Source organism: Bos taurus, chromosome 17 (assembly GCF_002263795.3).
Source record: "Bos taurus isolate L1 Dominette 01449 registration number 42190680 breed Hereford chromosome 17, ARS-UCD2.0, whole genome shotgun sequence".
NCBI classification, from domain to species: domain Eukaryota; kingdom Metazoa; phylum Chordata; class Mammalia; order Artiodactyla; family Bovidae; genus Bos; species Bos taurus.
In genome coordinates, this window is record NC_037344.1 from 4952273 (window position 1) to 4968409 (window position 16137).

A 16137-nucleotide genomic window follows, 5' to 3' on the forward strand; every position below is an offset into this window, starting at 1 on the left:
AGATTGCAAATAAAACAGGTTTTCCCCTTTCTCTTTGGCCGAAAGCAGAGAGATTCAGGCGTGTCTGTCTCTGAGTCACTCGTGGGCCTGTTTCAGTCTTTCCTGAGGCTTTCTCAGTGTTTTTTCTCTTGTTTCTGGAGCCTGGCATGTTGCGGGTGTTTCCGTAACATTTTCTGGCAAACAGGGAAGTGGATGCTATAGAGGCTGAATGGGAGGACAGACAGGCTGATGGCTGACTAGGGAGCTTGGGGAGCTCAGGCTGGCCCGCAGGAATTCCTTGAACTCTCCCCTCCTTTAAACTTCCTGGAGGGAGGGGTGTGCCAGCCCTCACCCCACCCCACCCATGCCCCGGAGCAGTTTTTCCTGGTCTCAACCCCGAAGGGCAAGCAACAGCAGGCTGCCCAAACTGGAGAAAGCCAAACACTGGCTATTTGGGGCCAATAAAGCAAGCTATTCGATAGTTATGGGTTAAAAGGGTGTTTTTCCAGGTGAGGTCTCTTGGGAGAAGGACAACTAGCAAAATTTCCAAACCAAGTCCCAAATCCTGGGTGTTCACGTTCACAAAGCTGGAGCTCATAGAGATCAAGGTGGACGAGTGGTCAGCACTTAAAGAGGTGTCACTGGATATCAGGGGATTCTGGTGTCCAGGACTAGAAAAACCAGTTTGTTGAGATCTTGGGTCTGGGCAGAAGTTTATTTGCAGGTGAGAACACGCAGAATTAATACCAGTAGGAAACTAGGCTTCAGGCCAATGATTCACTGCCAGGGAAACAAAGCAGAAGAGAGAAACCACAGATCCCCGCAGGGCGGCTCCAGAAGGACTGGGGTCCAACCAGAGGGATGCTGGCTGGGGCCCCACTTCCCCACTGAGGGCTGTGGGCAGGGCAGGGCCCCCAGAGGCTGGTGGTCCAGGAGAGTTTTCCATCCTTGAATCTAGTATGTTAATTACCTCCTTCATCTTTGAACATTCCCATCCCATCGGTTCTTTCTTCCCCTGAATATCAACCTGCCCCAGGCCCTCTTATTGTAAAAGAAAGAGGAATCCTACATTGCTCTCACTTGACTACCAGCACTCATGTTCCCTTTTATTACCAAAATTTTTCAAAAAGGCATCTACACTCAGTGTCCCTCCTCCACCTTCCTTAATTCCTTAGAATATGACTTTCTTGGAGGCTTCTTAACTGGTATCGCTACTAAAGGTCACTATGACCTCTAAGTCCCCATTTGGGACTGGCCTCTGCTCAGCTCTCCTTATTGACTTTTTAAAGAAGACTTTTCCTATATATATATATATACATATGTATGTATATAAATACACATGTACACACACATATATATAATTTTAAAAAATACTGACATTTTGGTTCTTCAATTTTATTATTGGAGTATAATTGCTTTACAATGTTGTGTTAGTTTCTGCTGTGCAACAAACTGAACCAGCTTTATGTGTGCATACCTCCCCTTGATCCTGAGCGTCCCACCCCGCTGCCGCCCTCTAGGTTGTCACAGACGCTGAGCTGCTCCCTGAGCTACACAGCTGTTTCCTAGCAGCTATCTATTTCGCCCTCTCCTTTCCCTACTGTGTCCACAACTCCTTTTTCTATGTCTGTGTTCCTATTCCTGCCCTGCAAATAGGTTCATCTGTACCACTTTTCTAGATTCCACGTGTGCGGTGCTACGTCACTCAGTCGTGTCCGACTCTTGCGACCCCAAAGACTGTAGCCCGCCAGACTCCTCGGCCCATGGGATCCTCTGGGCAAGAATACTGCAGTGGGTTGCCATTTCCTCCTCCAGTCTAACTCTTTAGGACCCCATAGACTGTAGCCCTCCAGGCTGCTCTGTCCATGGAATTTTCTAGGCAAGAATACTGGAGTGGGTTGCCATTCCCTTCTCCAAGATTCCACATATATGCATTAATATGTGGGTTGTTGCACAGCCATGTCCAACTCTTTGCAACCCCATGAACTGTAGCCCACCAGGCTCCTTTGTCCATGGGTTTTCCAGGCAAGAATACTGCAGGGGAAAAAAAAAAAAGAATACTGCAGGGGGTTGCCATTTTCTCCTCCAGATATGTGTTAATATACAGTATTTGTTTTTGTCTTTCTGAAATTGCTACCAAAGGTCATGGTGACCTTTAAGTCCCCAATTTGGTCACCTTTGCTCAGTTCTCCTTTCTGACTTTTTGGTAGCATTTGACAATGGTAAGCATGGCTGTCACTTGAAATTGTTTTGTTTTTGACTGCAGGGGCATCTCAGCATCTTGAATTCCTGCCTCTGGGACTGTTCCTTCTGTTTCTTTCTTGGAGTAGTTTGTCTGCTCTGCGTACAGAAGGCAGACAGAACCTCCTGGGGTGAGTCTGCACTTAGCTGAGCTTCATCCCGTGCCTGGTGTTGTAAGCACCAGGAAAATGCAGGCCTGAGAGAAAAGAGCCTGCCCTCCCCGCCGCGAGCTGTGTTCCCACAGCTCCTCATGCACCTCCACTGTGGGCAGTGCTCGGCCCTGGATCTGTTACTGCAGAGTAGCCTGTTCCCTCTACAGACACGAGCATTCCACGAGCTTTCTGACTCACTCTGACCCCAGTGAGCGGCACTGGTGGGGTACTGGAGGTTCTCCTGTTGTTTGCTTGCTTATAGAAGGACCTTGGCCTGAGCAACCCAAGTGTGTGTGTTTCTAGGAGGCTGTGGCTCTCCAAGATGCAGGTTTGTTTTTCTAACTGCCTACTGGGCACAGTCACATAAATGTCTCAATGTCCCTAAGACCGAACTCATGGTTCAAAACGGTCATTCTCCCAGAAAGACTCAAGTTCGCAGCTGCTCTCCATTACATCTGACATGCAGCCGCCGGATCCGGGGGTGTTTTGCTTCCCTACAGCTCATCCAAACCACTTTTCTGTTCCCAGAACCTCTTCCCGGCTGAGGCCCTTCCACCTGGACTGACACGCAGGCCTCCTGACTGCTCTCCTCATTTTCTGACTCTCCATTCTCTGATCCAAGCACGTTGGGGCCAATCAACCTTGAACCGTTTTGGTTCTGTCACTTCTGTATCCTCAGTTAGTCATCAAATATAGTCTAGGTAGTAAGAAAATCTGCCTGCAAAGCAGGAGATGCAGGACAGATGGGTTTGATCCCAGGGTCAGAAAGATCCTCTGAAGGAGGAAATGACAACCCATTCCAGTATCCCTGCCTGGAGAATCCCATGGACTGAGGAGCCTGGCGGGATACAGTGCATAGGGTCCCAAGCAGCCGGACATGACTGAAGTGACTGAGCCCGCAGGTAGGCCTCAGGCCTCATGTCCCATCTCCCTGTCCCGTTCCTCTCCTTTCTCCACAGACAGCAGGCCTCTCACCTGGGTAACTTAGTCTTGGAAAACCCTCTCCCTAGCTTTCACCAGCTAAGTGCCATCTGCCCGAGGCCGCCTTCCCTGTAACCACGGTTCGAAACGGTCTTCTCTTCTCTGGTCTCCTAAGAAGAAGCCTTGTTTGTTCCTCCCCACACGAAGGAGTGGAGATACCGCAGTCTGTGTCATGTCTTCTCCTGAGGGCAGCGCTGTGTCCACAGCGCCCGGCACATTAGAGGAGATGGACGTTCATTTGCATGATTGAGTGAATCACTTTATGGAAACTTTTCTCCAGAGATCTGAGATTTTTCCACAGTTACCGTTACCAGCTCTTTCCACCCGAGATAGGTCTGTGATGGTTGGTCCTTATGGAAAAAAAGATTCCATTAGGATTAGGCTCTGTGTGCCAAGTATATACAATCTAAAGAATGAACCAAAGGGATGCAAATGTTTCTCAGACATGGGGGTTATTGAGGGCCAGTGAGAGGAAGGGGAGGGGAATTTTATGGGGACAGTGGAGCAGTTAAGACCTGTTTGGAAAGTTTTCTTGAGGACTGAGGTTTTACACTCACAGCACACCTGATTCCCTGTTGGGTCCTCGGTCTGATGCTGGATCAGCCTAGGAACGTACTTAGGAGTTCCTCCTGGCTTTCTTCTGAGTATCCTTGTTTCCTTTCCCCTTTTTTCTGTCCCTCAGCCCATCCTATAACCCATTTCTACAGAATCTTAGTTCCTGAACTCGATATTTCCCAGGAACTATTGTACAAGGCGGAGGATAAGAGAAGCAGCAGATCTTTTGCCAACAAGAGATGTTCTCAACCCTCTACAATCTGACATCATTCAGTCCTTCTGCCTCCTGGCTTCGAGGGAGCACAGGAGGTGTCCAGTGGGAAGCCCTGGCTGGATCAGAAGAGCCGTGGGGCAGGAGAGAAGACTGCCACCAGCCTGCATTTAGTGGAGTTTTATAGGTACTGATTAAACTCTTGTTAAAAAGCAATTACTAAGTGATTACACAACCTGTGGCTGAGCCCTTCCCAAGAGTGTGGTGTGAAGCCCACCTCATCAAGTCATCTAGGATCTTGCTAGAAATCTAGAATCTGAGGCCTCTTTCCCAGGCCTGAGTCAGAATCTGTATTTTAGCTCGATTCTATAATGATTTCCATTCACATCAAAGCTTAAGAAGCACTTTCATGGACATCTTATGCTGGGCTCTTAAAAATGTGTTCTGAGAGCTGGTATAGAGATGCAGCGACCAGTCACACTGCAGAGGCAGAGAGGAGGAGTCACAACTGAACCGCCCCATTTCCCCCAGTCCTCACAGGGTCGCCTCTCTTTCTGGCTCAAATCAAGGGGCAGTTGCGATTTGAGAGGCCACTGGAAAGGGAGCAATGGGGAGGAGGAGGGAGCGGAGGGGCCCTAAAGAGATGTCCGTGCTCCCGACTGCTGTTCTCACATTCTGTGGAATTGTTTTCAGCAGGTGAGGGTCCTCATCTGCTTTGAAGAAAGAATTCATTACAGTGACCAAGATTGCAGAGCAGACAAGGAGTTTATGAGAAGTACAGTACGTGTGATATAGTGCCCCAGCAAACTTGCCGAGTGAGACACACTCTGCAGGGGAAGCTTAGGTTATTAATACAGATTAGTCTTCCAGGATTTAGATGAGGAGAGTCCCTTGGACTGCAAGGAGATCCAACCAGTCCATTCTAAAGGAGATCAGCCCTGGGTGTTCTTTGGAAGGAATGATGCTGAAGCTGAAACTCCAGTACTTTGGCCACCTCATGTGAAGAGTTGACTCATTGGAAAAGACCCTGATGCTTGGAGGGATTGGGGGCAGGAGGAGAAGGGGACGACAGAGGATGAGATGGCTGGATGGCATCACCGACTCGATGGACGTGAGTTTGAGTGAACTCTGGGAGATGGTGATGGACAGGGAGGCGTGGCGTGCTGTGATTCATGGGGTCGCAGAGTCGGACAAGACTGAGCGACTGAACTGAACTGAACTGAACTGACTCCCTTTTTCCCTCCCCTATGATCGCCTTATCTATAATTTCTTATTTGGGCTTCCACTAGGCACCATCTTGAATCTTTCCAGAAACAAAACCCACAAGGGTGTGTGTGTCAAAACCACAATACTAATGATATTGTAATGATATTACGAAGAAACCAAGGTTACTAGAAGATGTCTTAAGACCCTTTCTGTGTATCTGTCAGTCTGGGAAATCCTCTCGACCACAAAATTGAGGCCGCTATGGAGGGCTGTTTTGTCTTTCACCCGATCAGGGTGCGTCATTCCCACTGATCCTTTATCTTAAAGGGCGAGCGTGAAACTGGCTGCGGAAGATTAACCTGAGTCTTATCTATCTGCTACTTTAGAATGACTCCTGCCATTTCCATGGGGCAGGTTAGGAGGGGGTCGAGGCAAGAAGCCAGTGTGAGGAGCTCTGGGTGTTTCCTAAAGGACAGCCAGCCTGACTGGTGCAAGAGAAAGGCGGCTCCAAACCTTGAAACAATTGAAATGTTGATCAAGAGATGAATGGATAACTAGATTGTGGTGTTGGAGAAGGAAATGGCAACCCACTCCAGTATTCCTGCCTGCAGAATCCCAGGAACAGAGGAGCCTGGTGGGCTGCTATCCATGAGGTCTCATAGAGTCCGACATGACTGTAGCAACTTAGCAGCAGGAGCAGATTGTGGTGTAGCCATATGGTGGAATCCTTTGTCTCTGTTTAGTTGCTCAGTCGTGTCCAACTCTTTGCATCACGCCAGGCTTGCCGGTCCTTCATCTCCCAGAACTTGCTCAAACTCATGTCCATTGAGTCAGTGATGCCATCCAACCATCTCCTTGCTGAGATGGAATGAATTTTTGATGCATGTGGGAACATGGATAAATCTTAAAATAATTTTTCTGAAAGTAGCAAGACCCTCCCCCACAAAAGAGCAATTTTGTATGATTGCATTTATGTAAAACTGTAAAAATGCAACTAACCTATAGAGACAGCAGGTTGGTGGTTCTTGAGACTGAGGGGCCAGCAAGGGCGGGAGGAGGGACTATGACGGCACAAGGAAAGCTTTGGGGCAACAGCTTCTCTGTCTCGATTCATGTGAGGGCTTCCTGATGTGGTTGTAGTTCAGTCGCTCGGTCGTGTCCGACCCTTGCGACCCCATGGACTGTAGCCCACCAGGCTCTCTGTTCATGGAATTTCCCGGACAAGAATACTGGAGCAGGACACGACTAACACTCAAGATGCCGCCGACAAGCTGACATTCCCATCCCGATGGGAGAAGAGAAGCAGTGGTGTGGCCCTTCAGGAGAGGCTGACTGGAAATGTGACATCGCGGGTGTTTATGCAGCCTGCTTAGAGACAGAGTCCATCTCTGGCTTTGTATTTTAAAATTTAAGGCACAATTGACATAGGGGAAAATTCATCCTCATGTAAAGTTCTGGTGGATTTTGAGGAATGTGTACAGTCGTGTAACCACCACCCTAAGCGGGACCTAAGCAGGGTCTAGAACCCTCCACCACGCCCAGAATCTCCCCACGCCACTTTGTAGTCAACCCCTCTCCTCACCCCCAGTCCCTGGCAACTACTGGCCTGTTTTCTGCCCCTAACGTTTTGCCTTTGCAAGACTCTCATGAAAATATCATAATAGAGGAAAAGCAGACATCATGTGGACTTTTGAGTCTGACTTCTTTCACTTAGTGTAATGGTTTTTTTTTCGTTTGTTTCCTCAGAATAATACTTTAACAATCTGAAAATCTGTTGTTTTGGTTTTAAGTCTTGCAAAAGGAGTGGCAAATCAAATGTTCATTCACTATCTCTGTGTGGGTATATGTCTCAGTGTGGACAAATGTCTATGTCTGTAGATACTTTTGCCTTTTATAGTCATTTTAACCCCACTTAATTGGTAAACTCTTATTATTTTCACAATGCTAAAACCTAAATTTATATTCTAAATCTAACACTCTCTTCTTCCAAACCTGCCTCTGTCTCTCCTGTAAGTCTGCTCCTCAGCCTCCATTAACGGTAGACCTTTGGAGACCACCAACATTCGTAGTTTGAGAAACCAGAGATGAATGCTGGATCTTAAGTCCCTATGACCTATATCAGAATAATGTTTTTGAGGGTCACTCCTGTTGTGGAATGTATTATTAAAAATATTCCTTACTGTTCATTGCTGAGTAAAAGTTCATTGTGTGGGTGCAGCATCGTCTATCCATTCCCAGTGAAAGGGCCCTTAATGCTGTTTCCAGCTTTGGGAAATTTTGAATAAGGCTACCATAAACATTCACATCAAGTTTGATATATGTCCATAGGTTTTTATTTCTGTTACGACTGGGGTGGTTGGGTCATGTTGGGTCATCACTGGGTATGTGTTTAACCTTATAAGGGACTGGCAGACTGATTTCTGAAATGGTTGTACCATTTTACATTCCCAACAGCAGTGTGTGAACATTCTGGTTGTTTCACATCCTCAGTTGGAGGATGGTTTCATCCTCAGTTGCGAAACCAACTGTTCTGCACTGGTAGTTGGTATCGTTGGTGTAGTTTGAGTGAGTGAGTGAAGTCGCTCAGTCGTGTCCGACTCTTTGCTACCCCGTGGACTGTAGCCCCCCAGGCTCCTCCGTCCATGGGATTCTCCAGGCTATTCTAATAGGTGGTGGTATCTCAGGGCGGCTTTACTTTGCTTTTCTCTAAGGACAAGGGGTACTGAGCATCTTGTCATGTGCTTGTTTGCCATCCATCTAGCTTTAAAAGGACCCATTCAAATGGTTTGCTCTAGCTTCATTCTCAGTGGTTGAGGTTGAGGCTCTATATAACAGGGCTCTCTTAGCTGTTGATACAAGCGGTTTTAGAAACTCAAAGTACAGCAGTGCACCCTGAGAAATAGGTGGGGAGGGGGAGAGTGGATCAGAAGGATCAGTGTCATGGCATTTAGATAAACTATAGAGGGAATGTGTTCTCAGTGGCTCTCCTGCATGGAGGAGGTCAGGTAGAGAAGAGGGCTGCCGGTTCTGTAGAGGAGGAAATGTACAATTAGCCTATGGACGGCAAGAAACACTGCTATTCTGGAAGTCAGCTCAGTGAGACTCCACTTCCTTGGACCTTTCTGGAGAAGTGGGAGGCAGAGTGATAAAGTGAGTGGTTAGGAATTACAAACACAAAATACAGACCTGCAAAAATGTGGCTAGAAAACTACACTGTATTCAGCCTCATGGTATTTAGCTTCTTGTCAAGGTCCCTAAAGACTCTTTCTGAGAGCTCTCTCCTCCTTGGTGGATTCGAGGTGATGGTTTGCTTCTCTGCTGAAGTAGAGACGTTCCCATGATTGCTGTGCATTTGCGTCCTAGCTTAGACTGCTCAAGAAACATCTCAGTGCGTTTCGGTTGAGGACCCAGGGTGTGAGGGGGCCACCGGGTGGCTTATTTCCCTGCTGTTCTGCCCAGCCCCACTTCCTGGGGCCTCAGTCTGCACAGACCCTCTGAGTCCTGGGATGGGGAGAAGGAACAAGCCACAGACAGCCCGGGGCATTGCTAAGGTGGGGCTGGAAACGTGGATTTAATTCACAGCAGGCAGGTAGCCTGGGCCAGGAGTGGATGCCTTCCATGAACATCTGTCCCCAAAGATCACCCCAGAGAGCAAGCGAGTCTGGGGCACATTCATCCACAACAGGGCCAAGAGAGGAGGCAGAGGGAATCTGTCCAAGTGGGATCTGCCTCGTGGAAGTGCAGCAGTGGCGCACCTTGCTCTGGGCACCAGGCACCCTCCTGCAGATGGCTGTGCTCTGGGCACCAGACGCCCTCCTGCAGATGGCTGTGCTCGTCCCGAGCCTGCAGGAAAGGGCCTGTGGTCATCCTTTTCATGTACCCTGTGCCTACAGCACCTGTTTAATGGCAACAGGACAGATAAGGCAGGAGGAGTGCCGGGAATCCCAGAGGCTGGCTCTCCCAGGAAGAAAACTTGAGAAGCTTATATGACTTTTGCTCTTCACAGAGCTGTTTAGAAGACAATCAGCGTTAAGCAACCAGCCCCCAGGCCAGGCCCCATAGGCCTAGTGGGTCACTTTCTTTGTTTTGCTCAGGAAAGCTGTCCCCATGAAGCAGTTAGGGGTTGGGACCTGGGCCAGAAATTACTTTCACTCTCATAATCCTATTCTGAAGGTTTATAGATTTTTTATTTGCAGGCTTAGAGACAACCTAGTCTCAAACATTTCTCTTTGCACAGTGAATAATTCCCTGCCCCCTCACTCCCCACTTCCTGACGCTGTCCTTCCTATAAACTCACATGAAAGAAGGCACATTCTTTCCCTTTTCTGGCTCTAACCACCTTAGAGATCAAAGGTGATTCTGTTCCTGATGATCTACTCCCTTTAACTGGATGGGTGGATTGACCCAGAGGATCACGTGTAACCGGGTTCCCTGACCCAGGGCATCAGCTGGTCATTCCCGTTTCACCAGAGAAAGATCATTATTAGAAAAGGCCTGGGGACTTCCCTGGTGGTCCAGTGGTTAAGAATCTACCCTGCAAGGCAGGGGATGTGGGTTTGAACCCTGATTATGGAACTAAGATCCCACATGGCAAGGAGCAACCAACCCACGTGCAGCAATTAGAGAGTCCGTGAGCCACAACCAAAAATGCACGTGATGCAGTGAAGACCTCGCCTACCACAACTGAGATCCCATGCAACCAAATAATAAATTAATACTGAAAAAAAAAGAGGCCTGGACCTGGGGCTTATTCCTCAAGGGGCCCTGGCTTCACACTGCAAAATCTTCCTTCTTCAGACCTACACAGCTTTGGCCCCTACTGTACTGGAGTCTCCAGCAGAGTCACTTGGGCGGAGAGTTGCTAGAGAATTTATTCTATAGAGGCTTCAAATATCAGCTCTTAATTGTTTAGGCATTGCTGCCACATGTAAGTTTAGTTCATTGATTCCTGTAACTATTTATTACGGTGTATTTGCTGTTGTCATTAATCATTTAGATTTACAAGTAAGTCTAAGTGATTAATAAATTCTTATGCATAGCTTGCCCAGCCCTGGAACCTGGAGAAATCATTATTACACATGTTCTCCCCTTAGATGCCCTTGAGCAGCGCTCTCACTGCACATACAAAATGGGAGTCCAAGGGCGGCTGCTTTGCTTTCTCTCACTTTTTTAAATTAGTTTTTATTGGAGTACAGTTGCTTTACAATGTTGTGTTAGTTTCTACTGTACAGCAAAGTGAATCAGCTGTGTGTACGCATATATCCCTTCTTTTTTGGATCTCCTTCCCATCCAGCTCACCACAGGGCACTGAGTAGAGTTCCCTGTGCCATGTAGGTTCTCATTAGGTGTCTACCTTATACAGAGTATCAATAGCATATGCACATATTAATCCCTGTCTCCCAATCCACCCCACCCCCCTTTCCCCTTGCGATCCACGTGTTTGTTCTCTTCATCTATGTCTCCGTTTCTGCTTTGTAAATAAGATTGTCTATACTAACTAGACACAGGTGGGAGGATGGGTGGTGTTTTTTTTTTTCCTTTCTGCTCCCAAAACAACTCATTTTCTGGTGTAGAGAATAACATAGAGCTAAATATTTCATTAGGAGAACACACACCAGGAACACATAAAGAACTTAATGTGGAGAGAGAAGAGGGAAGTTTTAAGGATTGGCAAGGAGGACCTTCCTACGAAAAATAATACACACCCATGGAAGAGAAATTATAAAATTCAGAGAAGCTAACTGGATAAAGTTAAAAAGTCACCCATTATCCCCTGATTCTGAGTTAATTACCATTTGCTCCAAGTGTGTATATTGGAATGTGATTATTTGCCCTTGCATAGCCATATGTGTGTTTACATAGTTTTTCTTTTACAAAAAGCATTCTGTGCATGTTTCATAACTTGCTTTTAAAAAATCAAATATGTCATGACAGTCTTGTCCTGTCAATATGTACTAAATAAGACATCACAGTATGGCTGTACCACAATTTCCTAATTAATTTCCTCCTAGGTATATCTTTTACATCAAACTAATCAGCCAACTCGGAGAAGGCAATGGCACCCCACTCCAGTATTCTTGCCTGGAAAATCCCATGGACGGAGGGGCCTGGTAGGCTGCAGTCCATGGGGTCGCTAGGAGTCGGACACGACTGAGTGACTTCACTTTCACTTTTCACTTTCCTGCATTGGAGAAGAAAATGGCAATCCACTCCAGTGTTCTTGCCTGGAGAATCCCAGGGACGGGGGTAGCCTGGTGGGCTGCCGTCTATGGGGTCGCACAGTCAGACACGACTGAAGCGACTTAGCAGCAGCAACAGCAATCAGCCAGCTAACAAGTTCTAAATGATTCTGGCTACAAAGTCCAGGAAAGAACTTAATGAACTAGAATGAAGTTAAGTACAATGCCATAGACTGGGGAAAATAACTAACCATGTGGAATAGGAGAAAGAACCATTGTGTAATATGCTGAGGACCTAACAAAAATTAGGCTGAGAATAACAGAAATCAGGTAATGGATCTAAAATAAATCTATGATGCCAAAGAAAAGTAGTTTTGAAACTGGAAGTTCTAATTCTTTTCTTAGGCAAGTTGCACAGCTTTTTTTGAACCTCAGTTTCTTAAATCTGTACAATAGGAATAATTGTGTCTATATCAAAGAGTAACTGCAAATGTAAAATGATTATAAAAGACCTGAAGAGTGCCTGTCATAGAAGAGGTATAAATAAAAATAATTTTAAAAATTAAAAAATAAATTTAAAATAATTTTTAGAGAAGAATAGAATAGATGCTGGAAATGTCTGCTTCCTGCATCACTTCCGGCCTTTGGGCTGTGCTGCTCTGCGGCACTGTTCGGGCAGGAGGGTGGCCCCCTGCGCTGTGAGCAGACGCCTGTGCTGCTGTGCTCTGATCACCCAGGGGCCTGTTGTAAAGGCAGTCAGAAGCTGATGATTTCCATGGAGATGATGTTTCAAGTTAAATACCACTTCTATGGATCTAAGGCCTTTATGAAATTTTTTCTACTGCTAGTCTAGTTGGCTGGACAGCGTGAGTGTGGTTCCCAGACAGCGGCATCAGCTGTGCCTGGGAACTTGTTAGAAATGCAAATTCTGACTCACTGAATCAGAAACTGTGGCGGTGGGCCCAGTGACCTGTGTTTTAACAAGCCCTCCTGGGGATTCTGATGTGTGCTCAAAGCTGAGAACCGCTAGTGCGGCAGGAGGCCCGGAAACCAAGAACCTCTAGGTCTAGAATATACTCTACCTCCCAATTCACTTTGAGACCTGGGGCAAGTTGCTTCCTTTCCTTAAACCTTCATTTTCCTCATCTGGAAAATGGGAAAATAACATCTCTTTGTGACCTCAAATGATTCTTTCATAGACTGAATGAACTTAGGCAGGTGAAAGATATACAAAAATATATCATATACTGGGTTGGCCAAAAAGTTCATTCAGGTTTTGCCAGAAAACCCCAAACAAATTTTTTGGCCAACCCAGTATAAATGGAAGGTATTCTGATTAGGCAGGGTGATGTATAAAACACCCCTATTTGATGACACACGGTCTTATTTTTATTGACCTTTCAAAGAAGAGTCTGTGACCTCCACGGGAAATCTCACTGGATGCTTTTACAACCCTCACAGCTTTTTCTCCTGTGTAACCTAAATCCCATGTGTGAGCTCCTTCAGCGTCTCAGAGATCAAGAAAGAAAGAAAGTCATCGAGCAAAGTAAAAAGCCCCTACACGGGAGAGGTACCCTTATTTGTTTTCGTGTCTTGGTCCTTGGTGAAGCTGGAGAACGGCAGGTCACCCCGTGGGACAAACCCTTCATCTCCATGAAGGCTGCTATTAAGTTGCTCCTCGCTTCACCTCTTTCCAGGCTGAAGAGGTCTGCTTTTTAGCCTCTGTTCAAAGGCTTCATCGTGCTCCCTTGGGTCATCTCTGCTTCTCTTCTCTAAGCCTTTGCCCTCTGCTACATATAGCAACAGCCTCTCAGGAAAGTGCTGTCCAGTCCCCTGAGTTCTGGAGCCTGGGATGTACACAGAACCCTGGTCCCCATTGGAGGGGATGCGGGGAGCATGGCCTCATGCCTCTAGTCACCTCCCTCCACGGACAGAGCACCACCCCAGTGCCTCCGAGGCAGGCTGCAGCTCCGGCAAGGCTCAGATGCGCTCCACTCTAACTTACCTAGTCATTCCTGTTTTCATTTTCATATTTCCTTGGTGTACCACCTTTTATTTGCACCCGATGGTCTTTTCTATTCTCCCAGTATCTTTAATTTCTCTAATAGAAAAATCAATTTAATATTTATATATGCATAGAAATTTAGAATATATATGCACAAAAAGAAGGGGAGGAGAAATGCTAGAATCTTAATAAGTAGTTAACTCTAGGGAATGAGATTACACATGATTTCATTTGCTTTCTTTTGCTTCTCTGGATATTTAAATTTTTCTATGATTGACACATTAATTGCTTAATATTTTGAAAAACAAAAAGACAAAATTGGAAAATTAACTCCTGCATGGGTACAGAGCAAAAAGAAGACAGAATATGCTTGCATTAAGGAAGGCTCTCTGCCCCACAGGAGTTTCCATTCCAGAAGGGTACAAAGCCATAGCATGGCCTATGGATCTGGCTTGTCCTAGATTGCCCTAGTTTTCACACTGAGACAAGCAAGCCGGGACAGCTGGTCACCTACCTCCAGCCCTCTCCTCTGCTGAACCACTGTGGCTGCCTGCCGGTGCCCACGAGGCATTTCTCTTACATGTCTCACTTTGCCAGCACTGCGAGGTTCCGCAAAGCTGGCCTCAGAGACAAGAAGCCTCAGGATCATCAGCCGTGTGTTTGGTTCCAGGGAGACTTAGCAGTAGGGGTAGGTGTAAAGGGTTCCCTACTGAGGCTGGGGAGTGTGAGCAAAACCTTCGGGCCATGATGGAAGATGAAGGTTCAGTGGGGGCGTCCTCGTGGCTGTGGAGGCTGCTGACAGTGTCTCTGTGAGGCTTCTGCAGAGGGTGAGGGCAGAGCAGGCCACTGGCCACAACTTCTTCCCCTGGACATGAATCACATGGGGACTTTTGTTAGCTGTGTTCCTCCCTTTGCTTTAAAGATGTTATATTTATCTTATCTAAAAATCTGAGTTTACAAAGGTTTCATTCTAAATCAATGGTTCTCAATCCTGGCTGCATAGGAAGATTACCTGAGAAACTTCTAGAATGCTCAGATCTCACCCTAGACTGGTTAAATCAGAATCTCTAAAAAGGGAACTTAGGGAATTTATACGTATATGTATAATATAATATAATATAAACATATATGCTATATAAAATAAAGCATAATATCTAAAGGACTTTTTATATATTACCTTGAGTATAAGTGAATTTATATAGACTTTATATACACAATAATATATAATCATATGTAATTAATATCTCATTATTATATTATAATACTATATAAAATTCCTTTAGATATTATATATCATTATAATACATACATTGTGTCATTATATTATGAAATCATGTCATCATCATATATAGTGACATAATATCAAAGGAATTTATATATAATTACATATACTATGTAATTATATATAATTAATATACCATATTATATCAATTATAATAGAACCTTATATAAAGCATTATATATAATTTCTCAGAAACTCATGTATATGTATGATTATACAACATATAAATGAAATTTATGTAACATTATAAACAATATAATACTAAATTATATATGATAGATAATATTTAATTATATATATGAATTCTTTAATATAAACTTACCTATTACCTGTCGTGACATTATACATAAATTCCTTTGTACATGCATTACATACATATTATATAGTATATATAGTTTTACTATGTATATAATAAATTCCTTACTTTTCCTTAGGCTCCTCCCTTCTTGGCTTCCCCTCTGCACTCACCATCGCTACCACAAAGCACTATCAGTACGTATGTATACACGTAATCTTCTCAGGGGAGTCCAGCCGTGATCAAGAGTCACTGATTCAGACGTTTAGGATGTGTGATAAGGGGATCCTGCAGGTCAAGTTCGCTGACTGAAGGACACGTGGGGGAAATGAGTCAGCAGATCCCAGGGCAGAGTGGGTAAGGCAGACAGGCAGGAAGGGGTGCAGGGAGATGAAATCTGTCTTGAAATTCAGGGAAATGACTCAGGAAAGGACTTGAGATTCTGGTCTAATGTTCAGGACTCCAGAAATCTTTCTCCAGGTGAACAGGAAGTGTCTTACCTCGTAGGCACTGCTGATGAATGAGAGGTCAGTGGTGTGGGCCGTGGACCCTGGAGTCAGAGCTTAGGCTAAAGGATCAGGTGAGAGGGGATGAAAATGAAGGGGAAGGATAACTGGCTACCACACCTGCCCAGGACTGAGATAAAAGGGCGCCGCGCTCTTGGAGGAAGAGTGAAGCGCCAGCTCAGCCTGCTCAGGGCACTCTTCCGGGGAGCGCTTGGATGAATTGCTGACCACTACTGTGGTTTGCTTTTATTTGCCACGCCCAGCCTCCGTCCAAAGCAGCTGCCCTGATCTGATGCTGCCTTGCTGGACGGTGCTGTGTTCCCCGCAGGTGTTTAGGAAACACAGAGGACAGCGAGGACTTCAGCTTTGGCCTGTGCTTTCCGCACTGGGCAGCCTGGGATTCAGATGGAGTTATCTGAGGGTCAGATGAGTGTTAGGGCAGGACGTGTAGACCTGCTAAAGAAATGAGCTGCACACGTGCTGGTTTTCTCTTTTCCTAAACGTTCTTAGCCAGGCTGTTGGGATACGAGCTGCAAAGGTGAGGC